This window comes from Schistocerca piceifrons, unplaced genomic scaffold, assembly GCF_021461385.2.
Source record: "Schistocerca piceifrons isolate TAMUIC-IGC-003096 unplaced genomic scaffold, iqSchPice1.1 HiC_scaffold_1040, whole genome shotgun sequence".
NCBI classification, from domain to species: Eukaryota; Metazoa; Arthropoda; class Insecta; order Orthoptera; family Acrididae; genus Schistocerca; species Schistocerca piceifrons.
This window is the reverse complement of record NW_025726842.1, coordinates 56,910-72,550: the sequence shown is the minus strand read 5'-3', so window position 1 is coordinate 72,550 and position 15,641 is coordinate 56,910. Positions and strand designations below refer to the sequence as shown.

The following is a 15,641-nucleotide window of genomic DNA, read 5'->3' as shown; positions in this document are numbered from 1 at the left end:
CAAGTCGAAAAGATACGTTGAAACTTACCTTTGATCCTCGATATGCCAGACCCAAGTCGTTTGAAGTAGAAAATTGGTTAGAAGAAGATATGAAGCTCTCCTTTAATGATGTAATTGGGATCCACCTGTCGATTGTAACTTGTGTCGTGTTTGTTAAAATGCGTAGTTCCGAGTTGTGCGAGAAAATAGTTGAGTCTTCCGGAGGTGTCATGAAATTTAAGCACTCAGATGGAAACGTTGGTGAAGTCACCGTTGCACATGCTGGTTTTGGCATTCGCACAATTCGAATCTTCGAGTTACCTTTTGAGATTACAACAGACCAAATTAATGCTGTAATTTCACCCTTCGGGAAAGTGCTCAGCAACTTTGCCGAGAAATGGTCAAGCGCGCATAAATTCCCAGTACTAAATGGCGTACGTCAGCTTCGTGTAGAGTTACAAAAGCACATCCCGTCGTACATCAATGTCTGCGGATATAGAGGGATTGTAATTTATGACGACCAACCGCGAACCTGTGCCGCCTGTAACAAGCCTGGGCACGTTCGCGCAGAATGTATACAGCGGCGCGTTGCACAGCTGCCGGCCGGCGAGGCCGCCAGGCCACCGGCGATGACAACACTGCCAGGAACCTACGCCGCCGTGGCACGCGAACGGCCGACTGTCTCCTCAGCCCCTGAATCGTGTGCAAATACAAATTCTCCAGACACTGAAATTCCGATGGACGTCAGTGCCGTCATAGCTGACGACCTACAAGAGTCCCGCCAATCTACGGAAACAGTTGAAGTTCCACCGACACAGGCACCTGCAATTGTAAAGGCAGCAGATCCGCCGGAAGCTGAAGACCGACACACCTTGCAGGAAAGCGACACTAACGTTGATACTGAAGAAAGTCCGTCGAGAGGCAATTCTCCGAAGAAAAATAAGAAACGCCGGCTGGCGCGCAAAGGTGCAGAGGAGACAGCTCCCACACTCCGACAAAAAGCGAAGGAAATAGGTAGTACCTTACGCCAACAGATCTGTAGCAACACGAAAGCGACACCAGTTTCTGTGGAGCGTTCCCCTTCTGCGCTGGAAAAACGAGACGTCCAAGGAAAGCCACCAAAGAAAGCATCCAACGACCGTCAAGAAACGAGTCACTCTCATGAAGCTTCACTCATCCCACCCACGACGACAACCTCAACCAGCTGGGCAGACGAAAGCGACCATAACAATGCCGACGCTGAAATGACAGAAGTTTCAGAAACTCAGACAGACTGTAAGCTAGCCCCACAGGTGGCTGATTTCTTCAACGACGACGTCTCCGCGAACGAACATTCTAAAGAACAAGGACACACCGCTGAAACATTTGCTACCGGTGAATATTATTAAGATGCGTTTTAAAGCTGACGTTTGCGAGAAAAAACAGAAGAATGTTTTTTAAAGTTAGATCAAGTAGAACGAAGAATGTCTGACATACAAGCATACAAAATCGCGACAGTAAACCTTAACAAGATTCACAGTTCCTTTAAACTACAGAACTTAAAAGATTTTATATATGCTTCTGACAGTGACATTATCCTTTTACAAGAAGTGACAGACATTGAGCTTGGTAACATACCTGGCTTCAACGCCGTTACAAACCCAGGGCATGGAGCGGAAATGGGCACGGCTCTGCTCACAAAGGAGGGCATAGTAGTCCAAGATGTAGTTAAACTACCAAACAGTAAAGGCATAGCGGCCACAATAAACAACATACGGCTCATTAACGTGTATGCCCCTTCAGGATCCAGTAACAGGCACCGCAGAACGGAGTTCTTTAAAGAAGAAATTGTCCCACTATTTGGAACTCGATATGATCACCTTATCCTAGGAGGAGATTTTAATTGTGTTTTGCATGCCAAAGACCAAACTCCCAATTTTAACAAGTGCACTGAACTGGAACGTATAGTTAATGACTTAAGACTAACAGACTCATGGGAACATATGCACGGTGCAGCCCCTGGCTTCACCCACGCCACAAGTCACTCGGCGAGCCGTCTCGACAGGATATATGTAACGCACAATTTGAGACACCTCATTTTGCAGTCCGAAGTATGGCCTACCGTTTTTTCAGATCATGCTGCTTACATATGCACAATCAATCTGATAAAACAAGGGACATTCAGAGGTCGAGGCACATGGAAGCTCAATGTGTCACATCTGGAAGACCATGCTTGTCAGGAGGCATTTCACAAGGTATGGAGAGAGTGTGAAAGCAAATTTAGCTCGTACAACTCTGGCACTGACTGGTGGCTGAAACATGCCAAACCTAAAATACGGAGGTTTTTCATAAACTACTCCAAAGACAAAAACTTTTGGCACAAATCAACTATAGAATTTTACTTTCAGTGTCTAAGGGATTTGTACAAGTGCGATGCAACAGTTGTGGACAACTACGAAAGAATTAACAAAATTAAAGCAAAAATCTTAGCACTACGGCGTAAACAATTGGAAGGCTACCAAATAAGGTCGCGTGCCCAGAACATAGCCCAGCACGAGGTCACTTCCATTTATCATGTCATTCGTGAAAGCAAAAGGGCGGCTCGCAAGATATTATCTGAAATAACAACTGATGATGGAAGGAAGCTGACGAAGCAAAGAGAGATTAAAGAGGCAATCGTACAGCATTTTGAATCCTTAATGTCTAGTCAGACGGTTGACGAACAGCTTCAAGACGAGTTAATGATTAACCTCCAGGGCAAAGTATCCCACGCGGAAGCACAAACTCTCATCTCGGAAGTGACTGAAGAAGACGTCGAAGAAGCTATATATGGAAGCACGAAAAATAAGGCTCCAGGGGCAGATGGAATTCCGGCAGAATTTTATCGCAGATTCAGTGGCCTCGTAAAAGGCAAGTTTACTCTCATCTGCAACGAACTGCTAAACCCTGAGAATGACATCCCGAAGGAATTTCGTGAGGGACTCGTAGTGCTAGTGCCAAAAACTACCAATACGAAATCTGTAAGTGCTCTGAGGCCAATTACGCTTTTAAACAGCGATTACAAAATCTTTGGCCGCATCCTCGCTCGCAGGCTGAAAACCACAATGACCAGCGTCACTGGCCCTTATCAAACAAGTGTGGGCAAACACAGAAGAATTCTCCAGACCCTTTGTGATTACAGGGACCTAATCTCAACGGCCGACGTCTGCAAAATAAAATGTGCACTCATCTCACTCGACTTTGACAAAGCCTTCGACAGAGTTAATCATAGTTTTCTCCTTCGCACCATGGGCGCAATGGGCTTCCCACCTCTATTCATTGCGGTAGTAAGAAATACAGTAACAAACAACTCAGCCAGATTTGTCATCAATGGACACATTAGCCGTCCGATTGACGTCACCAGCTCCATTAGGCAAGGGTGTCCAATGTCAATGGCACTCTTCGCCATCGCCATCGAGCCCCTGCTTGCCTCCCTTATGAAACATCTACAAGGACTACAAATACATGGAGACAAGATCGTGTGCAAGGCATACGCTGATGATGTTGGCTTCCTAGTCGTGAATGGCGCTGAAGTACAGAGCGCACTACGAATAGTAACAAAATATGAACAGGCATCTGGTGCAAAACTTAATAGAACAAAGTCGGGGATTTTCAACATCGGCCGTGGAATTGGGACGCAAACGCAGGATCTGTTACGCGAGCTTGTAACCATGAAATGTCTCGGCATAGATTTTAAAAGAAATATCAAGCACACTATTGCTGCGAATTATCGAAAATTACTCAACAGCATACGCGCCTCTGTACAAGCACATAGTATTAGGAAACTCGATGAACTTCAAAAAGTAACAGTGGCAAATGTATACATCACATCCAAAGTTAATTATGTAGCACAAGTTCTGCCACCACCTGCGACTTTGTTGAAAAGCATCGCATCTGCACTAGGACACTTTGTGAGCCGCGGACGTATTTTCAAAGTCAAATATGACATTCTGATGCTCCCTACGAAATGTGGTGGGTTAAATCTTACCGATGTCAGCAAAAAAGCGCAAGCCTTATACCTTGCTACCACATACAAACAATGGAAAGAGCCAAGTGGTACCCTTGCTGCACATTTGTTAAACGAAATAGCTCCTGCTGACGTCAGTGCACCTATAAATGTCCAACACATACCCAACGGACTATACCACTTGAAATACTTTTTCGTAGAATACAGCTATATACAGGCAAGGATTCCTGGAAAAGACATCATGAACGTAAAAGAACTTTATAATAACTTGATGAAAGACAAACCCAGAAACGACGTAGAACAAAAGTATCCTTGTTATAACTGGGAAACAATATGGGAAAATATTCACTGCCGGAACTTGCCAACGTATGTCAAATCGACCTGGTACTTTGCTGTAAACAGAAAAATTACGACGAACTCTAAACTTCACTCTATTCGATTGGCCGAGTCACCGCTGTGTCCATTATGTAAAATACCAGATACCGAAGAGCATAGATTGCTGTGTGACAGGGTAAAAGAAATATGGCTCTACATAAGACAAAAGATAGCGAGCGTCAGCAGAACTACGCCCAATGCCGTTACGACTGCTGAATTTTTAAACCCTGACGGTATACCTTACCCTAAAACAAAACGAAATGCAATTAACTGGTTGAAAGGCCAAACGATGCATTACGTCCTAACAAAAGACTCAAGCAATAGGGAGGACTTCTGGGTATACCTTACAACTGAGCACCACAAGTTGATGTGTACTAAAAAATACAAAGAAAATTACGCAAACTTTTTAACTAAAACAATCCTGTAACCATTAGAAATGCGTAATTTACATTGCACATTCAAGCATTTCGTATATTAGACGAATGATTTTTGGTTAAAGTTTGTTCTACACGTAGCAGGAGGAGGATTTCCAACAGAAAGTAGTCAGAGAAGATCATCAGTATAGACCAATTAAGCCTATGTGTATCTATTACTTTGGTTTCGGAGAAACACAGTGATGAAACTGGTATACGCCATTTATTTAGTTTCTGTTTTTCTTTCCTTTTCTTTTCACAAGAAGACACATTTATGTTAATTAAGTGTAAAATCAAGCAGAAGAAGCCTATTTTACTTCATTACCTTCTGAAAAAGGAAATTATACTTATCAGCCATAATGAGTTTGCTTCTTTCCGTTTTTTCCACGCACGGAGAACGAAATTTACAGATGCAGTTACATTTCCACAACAATTATGAGACTGCCTTCTCAATGGAATTTACATTTATTTTTATTCAAGCCATGTTGCAAACAAAGGCAACAGAAGGGGCATACTTCGTTCGTCGTTCACAAGAAGCGCGTTTCCACATCATCAAGTTACATTCATTCTAAAGGCGGAGAAGCCGGGCCGAGAAGGCAACACTTGGCGAGCGTAAAGGATGGGTTGAAGGGGAGGAAGGAGACCCACAAAAATAAAAAAAAAAAAAAAAAAAAAAAAAAAAAAAAGTCGGTAGAGCATTAGGCTTTTAACCTAAGGGTCCAGGGTTCAAGTCCCTGTCCGGGCGAAGATTTTAACGTTTCCGTAATGGCTCGTCTCGTAGCGATGGTAGCCCTGCCGTAATCAGTGCACGGAGTTCGTTTCCTGTCAACATTCTGCGCAGACCCAGGGAAACTTGGGTTACGAGCAGTCGTGGCCGAGTGGTTAAGGCGTCTGACTAGAAATCAGATTCCCTCTGGGAGCGTAGGTTCGAGTCCTACCGACTGCGTCGGATTTTTCTTTTTTTGTTTAAGAACAACGAGCAGAAAATTTCGCAGATTGCCTGTCGTTTTGGTACCTCTCCACACCTCGCCTCTCACAGGCGTTTATAGTGCCTGTCCTTTTGATAAGGGCGAATTCCAAGCGTCAGCTTTCGCGTCAGCCGAGCAAAGTCGGGACAAGTCGGGACATACTACAGGATGGTCTGCGTGGAGCTACGACGAAAAAAACCTTCATTTAACAGCACGCGGCTCACATACTCATACGAAAAAAACTAGCGCCACTTGCGGTGGCCGGGAATCGAACCCGGATCAACTGCTTGGAAGGCAACTATGCTCACCATTACACCACCACCGCACAGCCGCTGCACGCAACGCCCCGCTGTGTCGCCTTCCTGCTCGCCAGCAGCGGCCCACGGTGATAGTAGCTGCAGGCGCTTTTCGAGGTAGGAGGGCGCATCCACACGCATTCGGGTAGCGCCTCCACGCACGCTGCGTCTTTGGGCAAGACTAGTCGCCGCGGCCGCAAGGTTACTCACACGATAGAGATGAGCATTCGTTTTAAGGCAGTGTAGTGGAGCACTCCGCATGTGTAGCAGTTTTTTCGGTTGTATCCGACGTCGCTGGGTGGCAATCCCACTTTCCCCTGCAGAAAAGTGCTCGGGCAGCTCGACGAGCATCGCTGGTTCAATGGCATGTGCCTCAGTAGTGCAGTAGGCAGCGCGTAAGTCTCATAATCTTAAGGCTTGCCGGCACGATAGCTCAGCGTGTTCGGTCTGAGAGTTATCTGCCCTCTGTAATAAAAGACCGAGTCAACGATGAACTTGAACGGGCGCCATCGGACGTCCGCCCCCAACAAATGCAACGAAAGAAATGAGAAGAAAAAAAAAAAAAAATTGGTGAATGCTCGCTTAGCATGCGGACGGCCCGGGTTCGATTCCCGGCCGGTGCATCGTTCTGCTGTTCTCGCTATAATGCTGCCGCGCCGATTCCTCGCCTGAGCTGCGTCAGCCTCAGGAATGTATAGCAGGATTCGCTGTGAGAGGAACCATACACGCAGCACGCAATAGACCGTACTTGAACGGTCGCATGCTATTTCTGAACTCTGACGTCGGCCTGTCCCAACAGGCCGCTGTGTTCAGGTGCCGCAAGGGCGATGTACTGTAACCTCGGGCAGTGCTGCGTTCCGTTGAAAAAGCTGCGGCAGCAGTTTAATCTAGCAAGTAGGGAAAGCACGTGTAGCAACACAACAGATTCTTGAGAAAGCGCGAACTGTCTATCTCTAATATGAGAGACTTACCAAGTTTTCTGTAACGTTACTTGCAACGTGCCTCGGTAGCGCAGTAGGTAGCGCGTAAGTCTCATAATCTTAAGGTCGTGAGTTCGATCCTCACCCGGGGCATTTAATTTGCTGTACATCATGGCTGAATTAACGGCGTTGCTGTTGCTAGGGAACGAACTTAATTGTCGTTCGTTATCCATAAGGAGTCTACGCCTCAGCGTCAATACGTTTATTTCCAATTATGACAACGTACAACTTTGATCTTTCTCTTCCCTTGTTAGGAGTAAAATAATGAATAGTCAATTTCGGGCTGTGCGCCATGCCAGTCTGTAGGCGCAAATATGCTCGCAAACGGAGAACTGCACTGAGTCCAGATTCAGCACGAAATACGAGAGGAGACGGAGAAAAGCTCACGCTTATCGAGCAAATCCGGTGTGGTCTAGTGGCTAGGATACCTGGCTTTCACCCAGGAGGCCCGGGTTCGGTTCCCGGTACCGGAACGGAAGTTTTTGCGCACACAACGCTCCATGTTTTGGCCTTCGAACTGTCGTTTGTCGCCCACCTTCCGAAGCTTCGACCGAACGTAATCGGGGAAAACAGGCACATGATGCAATTACTGTCGGCACCGGAATAAAGGGAGAAGAGGCACTGGTCCGTTGTTGGGCTGCTACCAGCGTCAGTGGGAAGTCGGTGAAGTCGCCAGTTGCGCCAGAAGCCAGAAATTACCGTAGTACGCCTACACACGCGTTCCAGTTATTTACATTGCTTGCAGCCGCTCCATCCACAACGAGCGTGAGCCCGGATAGCTCAGTCGGTAGAGCATTAGGCTTTTAACCTAAGGGTCCAGGGTTCAAGTCCCTGTCCGGGCGAAGATTTTAACGTTTCCGTAATGGCTCGTCTCGTAGCGATGGTAGCCCTGCCGTAATCAGTGCACGGAGTTCGTTTCCTGTCAACATTCTGCGCAGACCCAGGGAAACTTGGGTTACGAGCAGTCGTGGCCGAGTGGTTAAGGCGTCTGACTAGAAATCAGATTCCCTCTGGGAGCGTAGGTTCGAGTCCTACCGACTGCGTCGGATTTTTCTTTTTTTGTTTAAGAACAACGAGCAGAAAATTTCGCAGATTGCCTGTCGTTTTGGTACCTCTCCACACCTCGCCTCTCACAGCCGTTTATAGTGCCTGTCCTTTTGATAAGGGCGAATTCCAAGCGTCAGCTTTCGCGTCAGCCGAGCAAAGTCGGGACAAGTCGGGACATACTACAGGATGGTCTGCGTGGAGCTACGACGAAAAAAACCTTCATTTAACAGCACGCGGCTCACATACTCATACGAAAAAAACTAGCGCCACTTGCGGTGGCCGGGAATCGAACCCGGATCAACTGCTTGGAAGGCAACTATGCTCACCATTACACCACCACCGCACAGCCGCTGCACGCAACGCCCCGCTGTGTCGCCTTCCTGCTCGCCAGCAGCGGCCCACGGTGATAGTAGCTGCAGGCGCTTTTCGAGGTAGGAGGGCGCATCCACACGCATTCGGGTAGCGCCTCCACGCACGCTGCGTCTTTGGGCAAGACTAGTCGCCGCGGCCGCAAGGTTACTCACACGATAGAGATGAGCATTCGTTTTAAGGCAGTGTAGTGGAGCACTCCGCATGTGTAGCAGTTTTTTCGGTTGTATCCGACGTCGCTGGGTGGCAATCCCACTTTCCCCTGCAGAAAAGTGCTCGGGCAGCTCGACGAGCATCGCTGGTTCAATGGCATGTGCCTCAGTAGTGCAGTAGGCAGCGCGTAAGTCTCATAATCTTAAGGCTTGCCGGCACGATAGCTCAGCGTGTTCGGTCTGAGAGTTATCTGCCCTCTGTAATAAAAGACCGAGTCAACGATGAACTTGAACGGGCGCCATCGGACGTCCGCCCCCAACAAATGCAACGAAAGAAATGAGAAGAAAAAAAAAAAAAAATTGGTGAATGCTCGCTTAGCATGCGGACGGCCCGGGTTCGATTCCCGGCCGGTGCATCGTTCTGCTGTTCTCGCTATAATGCTGCCGCGCCGATTCCTCGCCTGAGCTGCGTCAGCCTCAGGAATGTATAGCAGGATTCGCTGTGAGAGGAACCATACACGCAGCACGCAATAGACCGTACTTGAACGGTCGCATGCTATTTCTGAACTCTGACGTCGGCCTGTCCCAACAGGCCGCTGTGTTCAGGTGCCGCAAGGGCGATGTACTGTAACCTCGGGCAGTGCTGCGTTCCGTTGAAAAAGCTGCGGCAGCAGTTTAATCTAGCAAGTAGGGAAAGCACGTGTAGCAACACAACAGATTCTTGAGAAAGCGCGAACTGTCTATCTCTAATATGAGAGACTTACCAAGTTTTCTGTAACGTTACTTGCAACGTGCCTCGGTAGCGCAGTAGGTAGCGCGTAAGTCTCATAATCTTAAGGTCGTGAGTTCGATCCTCACCCGGGGCATTTAATTTGCTGTACATCATGGCTGAATTAACGGCGTTGCTGTTGCTAGGGAACGAACTTAATTGTCGTTCGTTATCCATAAGGAGTCTACGCCTCAGCGTCAATACGTTTATTTCCAATTATGACAACGTACAACTTTGATCTTTCTCTTCCCTTGTTAGGAGTAAAATAATGAATAGTCAATTTCGGGCTGTGCGCCATGCCAGTCTGTAGGCGCAAATATGCTCGCAAACGGAGAACTGCACTGAGTCCAGATTCAGCACGAAATACGAGAGGAGACGGAGAAAAGCTCACGCTTATCGAGCAAATCCGGTGTGGTCTAGTGGCTAGGATACCTGGCTTTCACCCAGGAGGCCCGGGTTCGGTTCCCGGTACCGGAACGGAAGTTTTTGCGCACACAACGCTCCATGTTTTGGCCTTCGAACTGTCGTTTGTCGCCCACCTTCCGAAGCTTCGACCGAACGTAATCGGGGAAAACAGGCACATGATGCAATTACTGTCGGCACCGGAATAAAGGGAGAAGAGGCACTGGTCCGTTGTTGGGCTGCTACCAGCGTCAGTGGGAAGTCGGTGAAGTCGCCAGTTGCGCCAGAAGCCAGAAATTACCGTAGTACGCCTACACACGCGTTCCAGTTATTTACATTGCTTGCAGCCGCTCCATCCACAACGAGCGTGAGCCCGGATAGCTCAGTCGGTAGAGCATTAGGCTTTTAACCTAAGGGTCCAGGGTTCAAGTCCCTGTCCGGGCGAAGATTTTAACGTTTCCGTAATGGCTCGTCTCGTAGCGATGGTAGCCCTGCCGTAATCAGTGCACGGAGTTCGTTTCCTGTCAACATTCTGCGCAGACCCAGGGAAACTTGGGTTACGAGCAGTCGTGGCCGAGTGGTTAAGGCGTCTGACTAGAAATCAGATTCCCTCTGGGAGCGTAGGTTCGAGTCCTACCGACTGCGTCGGATTTTTCTTTTTTTGTTTAAGAACAACGAGCAGAAAATTTCGCAGATTGCCTGTCGTTTTGGTACCTCTCCACACCTCGCCTCTCACAGGCGTTTATAGTGCCTGTCCTTTTGATAAGGGCGAATTCCAAGCGTCAGCTTTCGCGTCAGCCGAGCAAAGTCGGGACAAGTCGGGACATACTACAGGATGGTCTGCGTGGAGCTACGACGAAAAAAACCTTCATTTAACAGCACGCGGCTCACATACTCATACGAAAAAAACTAGCGCCACTTGCGGTGGCCGGGAATCGAACCCGGATCAACTGCTTGGAAGGCAACTATGCTCACCATTACACCACCACCGCACAGCCGCTGCACGCAACGCCCCGCTGTGTCGCCTTCCTGCTCGCCAGCAGCGGCCCACGGTGATAGTAGCTGCAGGCGCTTTTCGAGGTAGGAGGGCGCATCCACACGCATTCGGGTAGCGCCTCCACGCACGCTGCGTCTTTGGGCAAGACTAGTCGCCGCGGCCGCAAGGTTACTCACACGATAGAGATGAGCATTCGTTTTAAGGCAGTGTAGTGGAGCACTCCGCATGTGTAGCAGTTTTTTCGGTTGTATCCGACGTCGCTGGGTGGCAATCCCACTTTCCCCTGCAGAAAAGTGCTCGGGCAGCTCGACGAGCATCGCTGGTTCAATGGCATGTGCCTCAGTAGTGCAGTAGGCAGCGCGTAAGTCTCATAATCTTAAGGCTTGCCGGCACGATAGCTCAGCGTGTTCGGTCTGAGAGTTATCTGCCCTCTGTAATAAAAGACCGAGTCAACGATGAACTTGAACGGGCGCCATCGGACGTCCGCCCCCAACAAATGCAACGAAAGAAATGAGAAGAAAAAAAAAAAAAAATTGGTGAATGCTCGCTTAGCATGCGGACGGCCCGGGTTCGATTCCCGGCCGGTGCATCGTTCTGCTGTTCTCGCTATAATGCTGCCGCGCCGATTCCTCGCCTGAGCTGCGTCAGCCTCAGGAATGTATAGCAGGATTCGCTGTGAGAGGAACCATACACGCAGCACGCAATAGACCGTACTTGAACGGTCGCATGCTATTTCTGAACTCTGACGTCGGCCTGTCCCAACAGGCCGCTGTGTTCAGGTGCCGCAAGGGCGATGTACTGTAACCTCGGGCAGTGCTGCGTTCCGTTGAAAAAGCTGCGGCAGCAGTTTAATCTAGCAAGTAGGGAAAGCACGTGTAGCAACACAACAGATTCTTGAGAAAGCGCGAACTGTCTATCTCTAATATGAGAGACTTACCAAGTTTTCTGTAACGTTACTTGCAACGTGCCTCGGTAGCGCAGTAGGTAGCGCGTAAGTCTCATAATCTTAAGGTCGTGAGTTCGATCCTCACCCGGGGCATTTAATTTGCTGTACATCATGGCTGAATTAACGGCGTTGCTGTTGCTAGGGAACGAACTTAATTGTCGTTCGTTATCCATAAGGAGTCTACGCCTCAGCGTCAATACGTTTATTTCCAATTATGACAACGTACAACTTTGATCTTTCTCTTCCCTTGTTAGGAGTAAAATAATGAATAGTCAATTTCGGGCTGTGCGCCATGCCAGTCTGTAGGCGCAAATATGCTCGCAAACGGAGAACTGCACTGAGTCCAGATTCAGCACGAAATACGAGAGGAGACGGAGAAAAGCTCACGCTTATCGAGCAAATCCGGTGTGGTCTAGTGGCTAGGATACCTGGCTTTCACCCAGGAGGCCCGGGTTCGGTTCCCGGTACCGGAACGGAAGTTTTTGCGCACACAACGCTCCATGTTTTGGCCTTCGAACTGTCGTTTGTCGCCCACCTTCCGAAGCTTCGACCGAACGTAATCGGGGAAAACAGGCACATGATGCAATTACTGTCGGCACCGGAATAAAGGGAGAAGAGGCACTGGTCCGTTGTTGGGCTGCTACCAGCGTCAGTGGGAAGTCGGTGAAGTCGCCAGTTGCGCCAGAAGCCAGAAATTACCGTAGTACGCCTACACACGCGTTCCAGTTATTTACATTGCTTGCAGCCGCTCCATCCACAACGAGCGTGAGCCCGGATAGCTCAGTCGGTAGAGCATTAGGCTTTTAACCTAAGGGTCCAGGGTTCAAGTCCCTGTCCGGGCGAAGATTTTAACGTTTCCGTAATGGCTCGTCTCGTAGCGATGGTAGCCCTGCCGTAATCAGTGCACGGAGTTCGTTTCCTGTCAACATTCTGCGCAGACCCAGGGAAACTTGGGTTACGAGCAGTCGTGGCCGAGTGGTTAAGGCGTCTGACTAGAAATCAGATTCCCTCTGGGAGCGTAGGTTCGAGTCCTACCGACTGCGTCGGATTTTTCTTTTTTTGTTTAAGAACAACGAGCAGAAAATTTCGCAGATTGCCTGTCGTTTTGGTACCTCTCCACACCTCGCCTCTCACAGGCGTTTATAGTGCCTGTCCTTTTGATAAGGGCGAATTCCAAGCGTCAGCTTTCGCGTCAGCCGAGCAAAGTCGGGACAAGTCGGGACATACTACAGGATGGTCTGCGTGGAGCTACGACGAAAAAAACCTTCATTTAACAGCACGCGGCTCACATACTCATACGAAAAAAACTAGCGCCACTTGCGGTGGCCGGGAATCGAACCCGGATCAACTGCTTGGAAGGCAACTATGCTCACCATTACACCACCACCGCACAGCCGCTGCACGCAACGCCCCGCTGTGTCGCCTTCCTGCTCGCCAGCAGCGGCCCACGGTGATAGTAGCTGCAGGCGCTTTTCGAGGTAGGAGGGCGCATCCACACGCATTCGGGTAGCGCCTCCACGCACGCTGCGTCTTTGGGCAAGACTAGTCGCCGCGGCCGCAAGGTTACTCACACGATAGAGATGAGCATTCGTTTTAAGGCAGTGTAGTGGAGCACTCCGCATGTGTAGCAGTTTTTTCGGTTGTATCCGACGTCGCTGGGTGGCAATCCCACTTTCCCCTGCAGAAAAGTGCTCGGGCAGCTCGACGAGCATCGCTGGTTCAATGGCATGTGCCTCAGTAGTGCAGTAGGCAGCGCGTAAGTCTCATAATCTTAAGGCTTGCCGGCACGATAGCTCAGCGTGTTCGGTCTGAGAGTTATCTGCCCTCTGTAATAAAAGACCGAGTCAACGATGAACTTGAACGGGCGCCATCGGACGTCCGCCCCCAACAAATGCAACGAAAGAAATGAGAAGAAAAAAAAAAAAAAAATTGGTGAATGCTCGCTTAGCATGCGGACGGCCCGGGTTCGATTCCCGGCCGGTGCATCGTTCTGCTGTTCTCGCTATAATGCTGCCGCGCCGATTCCTCGCCTGAGCTGCGTCAGCCTCAGGAATGTATAGCAGGATTCGCTGTGAGAGGAACCATACACGCAGCACGCAATAGACCGTACTTGAACGGTCGCATGCTATTTCTGAACTCTGACGTCGGCCTGTCCCAACAGGCCGCTGTGTTCAGGTGCCGCAAGGGCGATGTACTGTAACCTCGGGCAGTGCTGCGTTCCGTTGAAAAAGCTGCGGCAGCAGTTTAATCTAGCAAGTAGGGAAAGCACGTGTAGCAACACAACAGATTCTTGAGAAAGCGCGAACTGTCTATCTCTAATATGAGCGACTTACCAAGTTTTCTGTAACGTTACTTGCAACGTGCCTCGGTAGCGCAGTAGGTAGCGCGTAAGTCTCATAATCTTAAGGTCGTGAGTTCGATCCTCACCCGGGGCATTTAATTTGCTGTACATCATGGCTGAATTAACGGCGTTGCTGTTGCTAGGGAACGAACTTAATTGTCGTTCGTTATCCATAAGGAGTCTACGCCTCAGCGTCAATACGTTTATTTCCAATTATGACAACGTACAACTTTGATCTTTCTCTTCCCTTGTTAGGAGTAAAATAATGAATAGTCAATTTCGGGCTGTGCGCCATGCCAGTCTGTAGGCGCAAATATGCTCGCAAACGGAGAACTGCACTGAGTCCAGATTCAGCACGAAATACGAGAGGAGACGGAGAAAAGCTCACGCTTATCGAGCAAATCCGGTGTGGTCTAGTGGCTAGGATACCTGGCTTTCACCCAGGAGGCCCGGGTTCGGTTCCCGGTACCGGAACGGAAGTTTTTGCGCACACAACGCTCCATGTTTTGGCCTTCGAACTGTCGTTTGTCGCCCACCTTCCGAAGCTTCGACCGAACGTAATCGGGGAAAACAGGCACATGATGCAATTACTGTCGGCACCGGAATAAAGGGAGAAGAGGCACTGGTCCGTTGTTGGGCTGCTACCAGCGTCAGTGGGAAGTCGGTGAAGTCGCCAGTTGCGCCAGAAGCCAGAAATTACCGTAGTACGCCTACACACGCGTTCCAGTTATTTACATTGCTTGCAGCCGCTCCATCCACAACGAGCGTGAGCCCGGATAGCTCAGTCGGTAGAGCATTAGGCTTTTAACCTAAGGGTCCAGGGTTCAAGTCCCTGTCCGGGCGAAGATTTTAACGTTTCCGTAATGGCTCGTCTCGTAGCGATGGTAGCCCTGCCGTAATCAGTGCACGGAGTTCGTTTCCTGTCAACATTCTGCGCAGACCCAGGGAAACTTGGGTTACGAGCAGTCGTGGCCGAGTGGTTAAGGCGTCTGACTAGAAATCAGATTCCCTCTGGGAGCGTAGGTTCGAGTCCTACCGACTGCGTCGGATTTTTCTTTTTTTGTTTAAGAACAACGAGCAGAAAATTTCGCAGATTGCCTGTCGTTTTGGTACCTCTCCACACCTCGCCTCTCACAGGCGTTTATAGTGCCTGTCCTTTTGATAAGGGCGAATTCCAAGCGTCAGCTTTCGCGTCAGCCGAGCAAAGTCGGGACAAGTCGGGACATACTACAGGATGGTCTGCGTGGAGCTACGACGAAAAAAACCTTCATTTAACAGCACGCGGCTCACATACTCATACGAAAAAAACTAGCGCCACTTGCGGTGGCCGGGAATCGAACCCGGATCAACTGCTTGGAAGGCAACTATGCTCACCATTACACCACCACCGCACAGCCGCTGCACGCAACGCCCCGCTGTGTCGCCTTCCTGCTCGCCAGCAGCGGCCCACGGTGATAGTAGCTGCAGGCGCTTTTCGAGGTAGGAGGGCGCATCCACACGCATTCGGGTAGCGCCTCCACGCACGCTGCGTCTTTGGGCAAGACTAGTCGCCGCGGCCGCAAGGTTACTCACACGATAGAGATGAGCATTCGTTTTAAGGCAGTGTAGTGGAGCACTCCGCG

At 49.4% G+C, this 15,641-nt stretch overlaps 22 non-coding genes across 22 annotated transcripts; 17 read left to right on the top strand and 5 right to left on the bottom strand.

Annotated features, from left to right (window-relative positions):
- Positions 1-5,616: 5,616 nt before the first annotated feature.
- Positions 5,617-5,698, top strand: Trnas-aga. Its single transcript has one exon. It is a non-coding gene; the product is annotated as a tRNA-Ser (tRNA).
- Positions 5,699-5,973: 275 nt separating this feature from the next.
- On the bottom strand, positions 5,974-6,045 carry Trnag-ucc. The gene has a single exon. It is a non-coding gene; the product is annotated as a tRNA-Gly (tRNA).
- A 971-nt stretch (positions 6,046-7,016) lies between these two features.
- Trnam-cau lies at positions 7,017-7,089 on the top strand. Its single transcript has one exon. It is a non-coding gene; the product is annotated as a tRNA-Met (tRNA).
- A 308-nt stretch (positions 7,090-7,397) lies between these two features.
- On the top strand, positions 7,398-7,469 carry Trnae-uuc. The gene has a single exon. It is a non-coding gene; the product is annotated as a tRNA-Glu (tRNA).
- A 296-nt stretch (positions 7,470-7,765) lies between these two features.
- Positions 7,766-7,838, top strand: Trnak-uuu. The gene has a single exon. It is a non-coding gene; the product is annotated as a tRNA-Lys (tRNA).
- Positions 7,839-7,957: 119 nt separating this feature from the next.
- On the top strand, positions 7,958-8,039 carry Trnas-aga. Its single transcript has one exon. It is a non-coding gene; the product is annotated as a tRNA-Ser (tRNA).
- A 275-nt stretch (positions 8,040-8,314) lies between these two features.
- On the bottom strand, positions 8,315-8,386 carry Trnag-ucc. The gene has a single exon. It is a non-coding gene; the product is annotated as a tRNA-Gly (tRNA).
- A 971-nt stretch (positions 8,387-9,357) lies between these two features.
- On the top strand, positions 9,358-9,430 carry Trnam-cau. The gene has a single exon. It is a non-coding gene; the product is annotated as a tRNA-Met (tRNA).
- A 308-nt stretch (positions 9,431-9,738) lies between these two features.
- Trnae-uuc lies at positions 9,739-9,810 on the top strand. Its single transcript has one exon. It is a non-coding gene; the product is annotated as a tRNA-Glu (tRNA).
- A 296-nt stretch (positions 9,811-10,106) lies between these two features.
- Trnak-uuu lies at positions 10,107-10,179 on the top strand. Its single transcript has one exon. It is a non-coding gene; the product is annotated as a tRNA-Lys (tRNA).
- A 119-nt stretch (positions 10,180-10,298) lies between these two features.
- On the top strand, positions 10,299-10,380 carry Trnas-aga. The gene has a single exon. It is a non-coding gene; the product is annotated as a tRNA-Ser (tRNA).
- Positions 10,381-10,655: 275 nt separating this feature from the next.
- Positions 10,656-10,727, bottom strand: Trnag-ucc. The gene has a single exon. It is a non-coding gene; the product is annotated as a tRNA-Gly (tRNA).
- A 971-nt stretch (positions 10,728-11,698) lies between these two features.
- Trnam-cau lies at positions 11,699-11,771 on the top strand. Its single transcript has one exon. It is a non-coding gene; the product is annotated as a tRNA-Met (tRNA).
- Positions 11,772-12,079: 308 nt separating this feature from the next.
- Positions 12,080-12,151, top strand: Trnae-uuc. Its single transcript has one exon. It is a non-coding gene; the product is annotated as a tRNA-Glu (tRNA).
- Positions 12,152-12,447: 296 nt separating this feature from the next.
- Trnak-uuu lies at positions 12,448-12,520 on the top strand. The gene has a single exon. It is a non-coding gene; the product is annotated as a tRNA-Lys (tRNA).
- A 119-nt stretch (positions 12,521-12,639) lies between these two features.
- On the top strand, positions 12,640-12,721 carry Trnas-aga. The gene has a single exon. It is a non-coding gene; the product is annotated as a tRNA-Ser (tRNA).
- A 275-nt stretch (positions 12,722-12,996) lies between these two features.
- Positions 12,997-13,068, bottom strand: Trnag-ucc. Its single transcript has one exon. It is a non-coding gene; the product is annotated as a tRNA-Gly (tRNA).
- Positions 13,069-14,040: 972 nt separating this feature from the next.
- On the top strand, positions 14,041-14,113 carry Trnam-cau. Its single transcript has one exon. It is a non-coding gene; the product is annotated as a tRNA-Met (tRNA).
- A 308-nt stretch (positions 14,114-14,421) lies between these two features.
- Trnae-uuc lies at positions 14,422-14,493 on the top strand. Its single transcript has one exon. It is a non-coding gene; the product is annotated as a tRNA-Glu (tRNA).
- Positions 14,494-14,789: 296 nt separating this feature from the next.
- Trnak-uuu lies at positions 14,790-14,862 on the top strand. The gene has a single exon. It is a non-coding gene; the product is annotated as a tRNA-Lys (tRNA).
- A 119-nt stretch (positions 14,863-14,981) lies between these two features.
- On the top strand, positions 14,982-15,063 carry Trnas-aga. Its single transcript has one exon. It is a non-coding gene; the product is annotated as a tRNA-Ser (tRNA).
- A 275-nt stretch (positions 15,064-15,338) lies between these two features.
- Trnag-ucc lies at positions 15,339-15,410 on the bottom strand. Its single transcript has one exon. It is a non-coding gene; the product is annotated as a tRNA-Gly (tRNA).
- Positions 15,411-15,641: the final 231 nt, after the last annotated feature.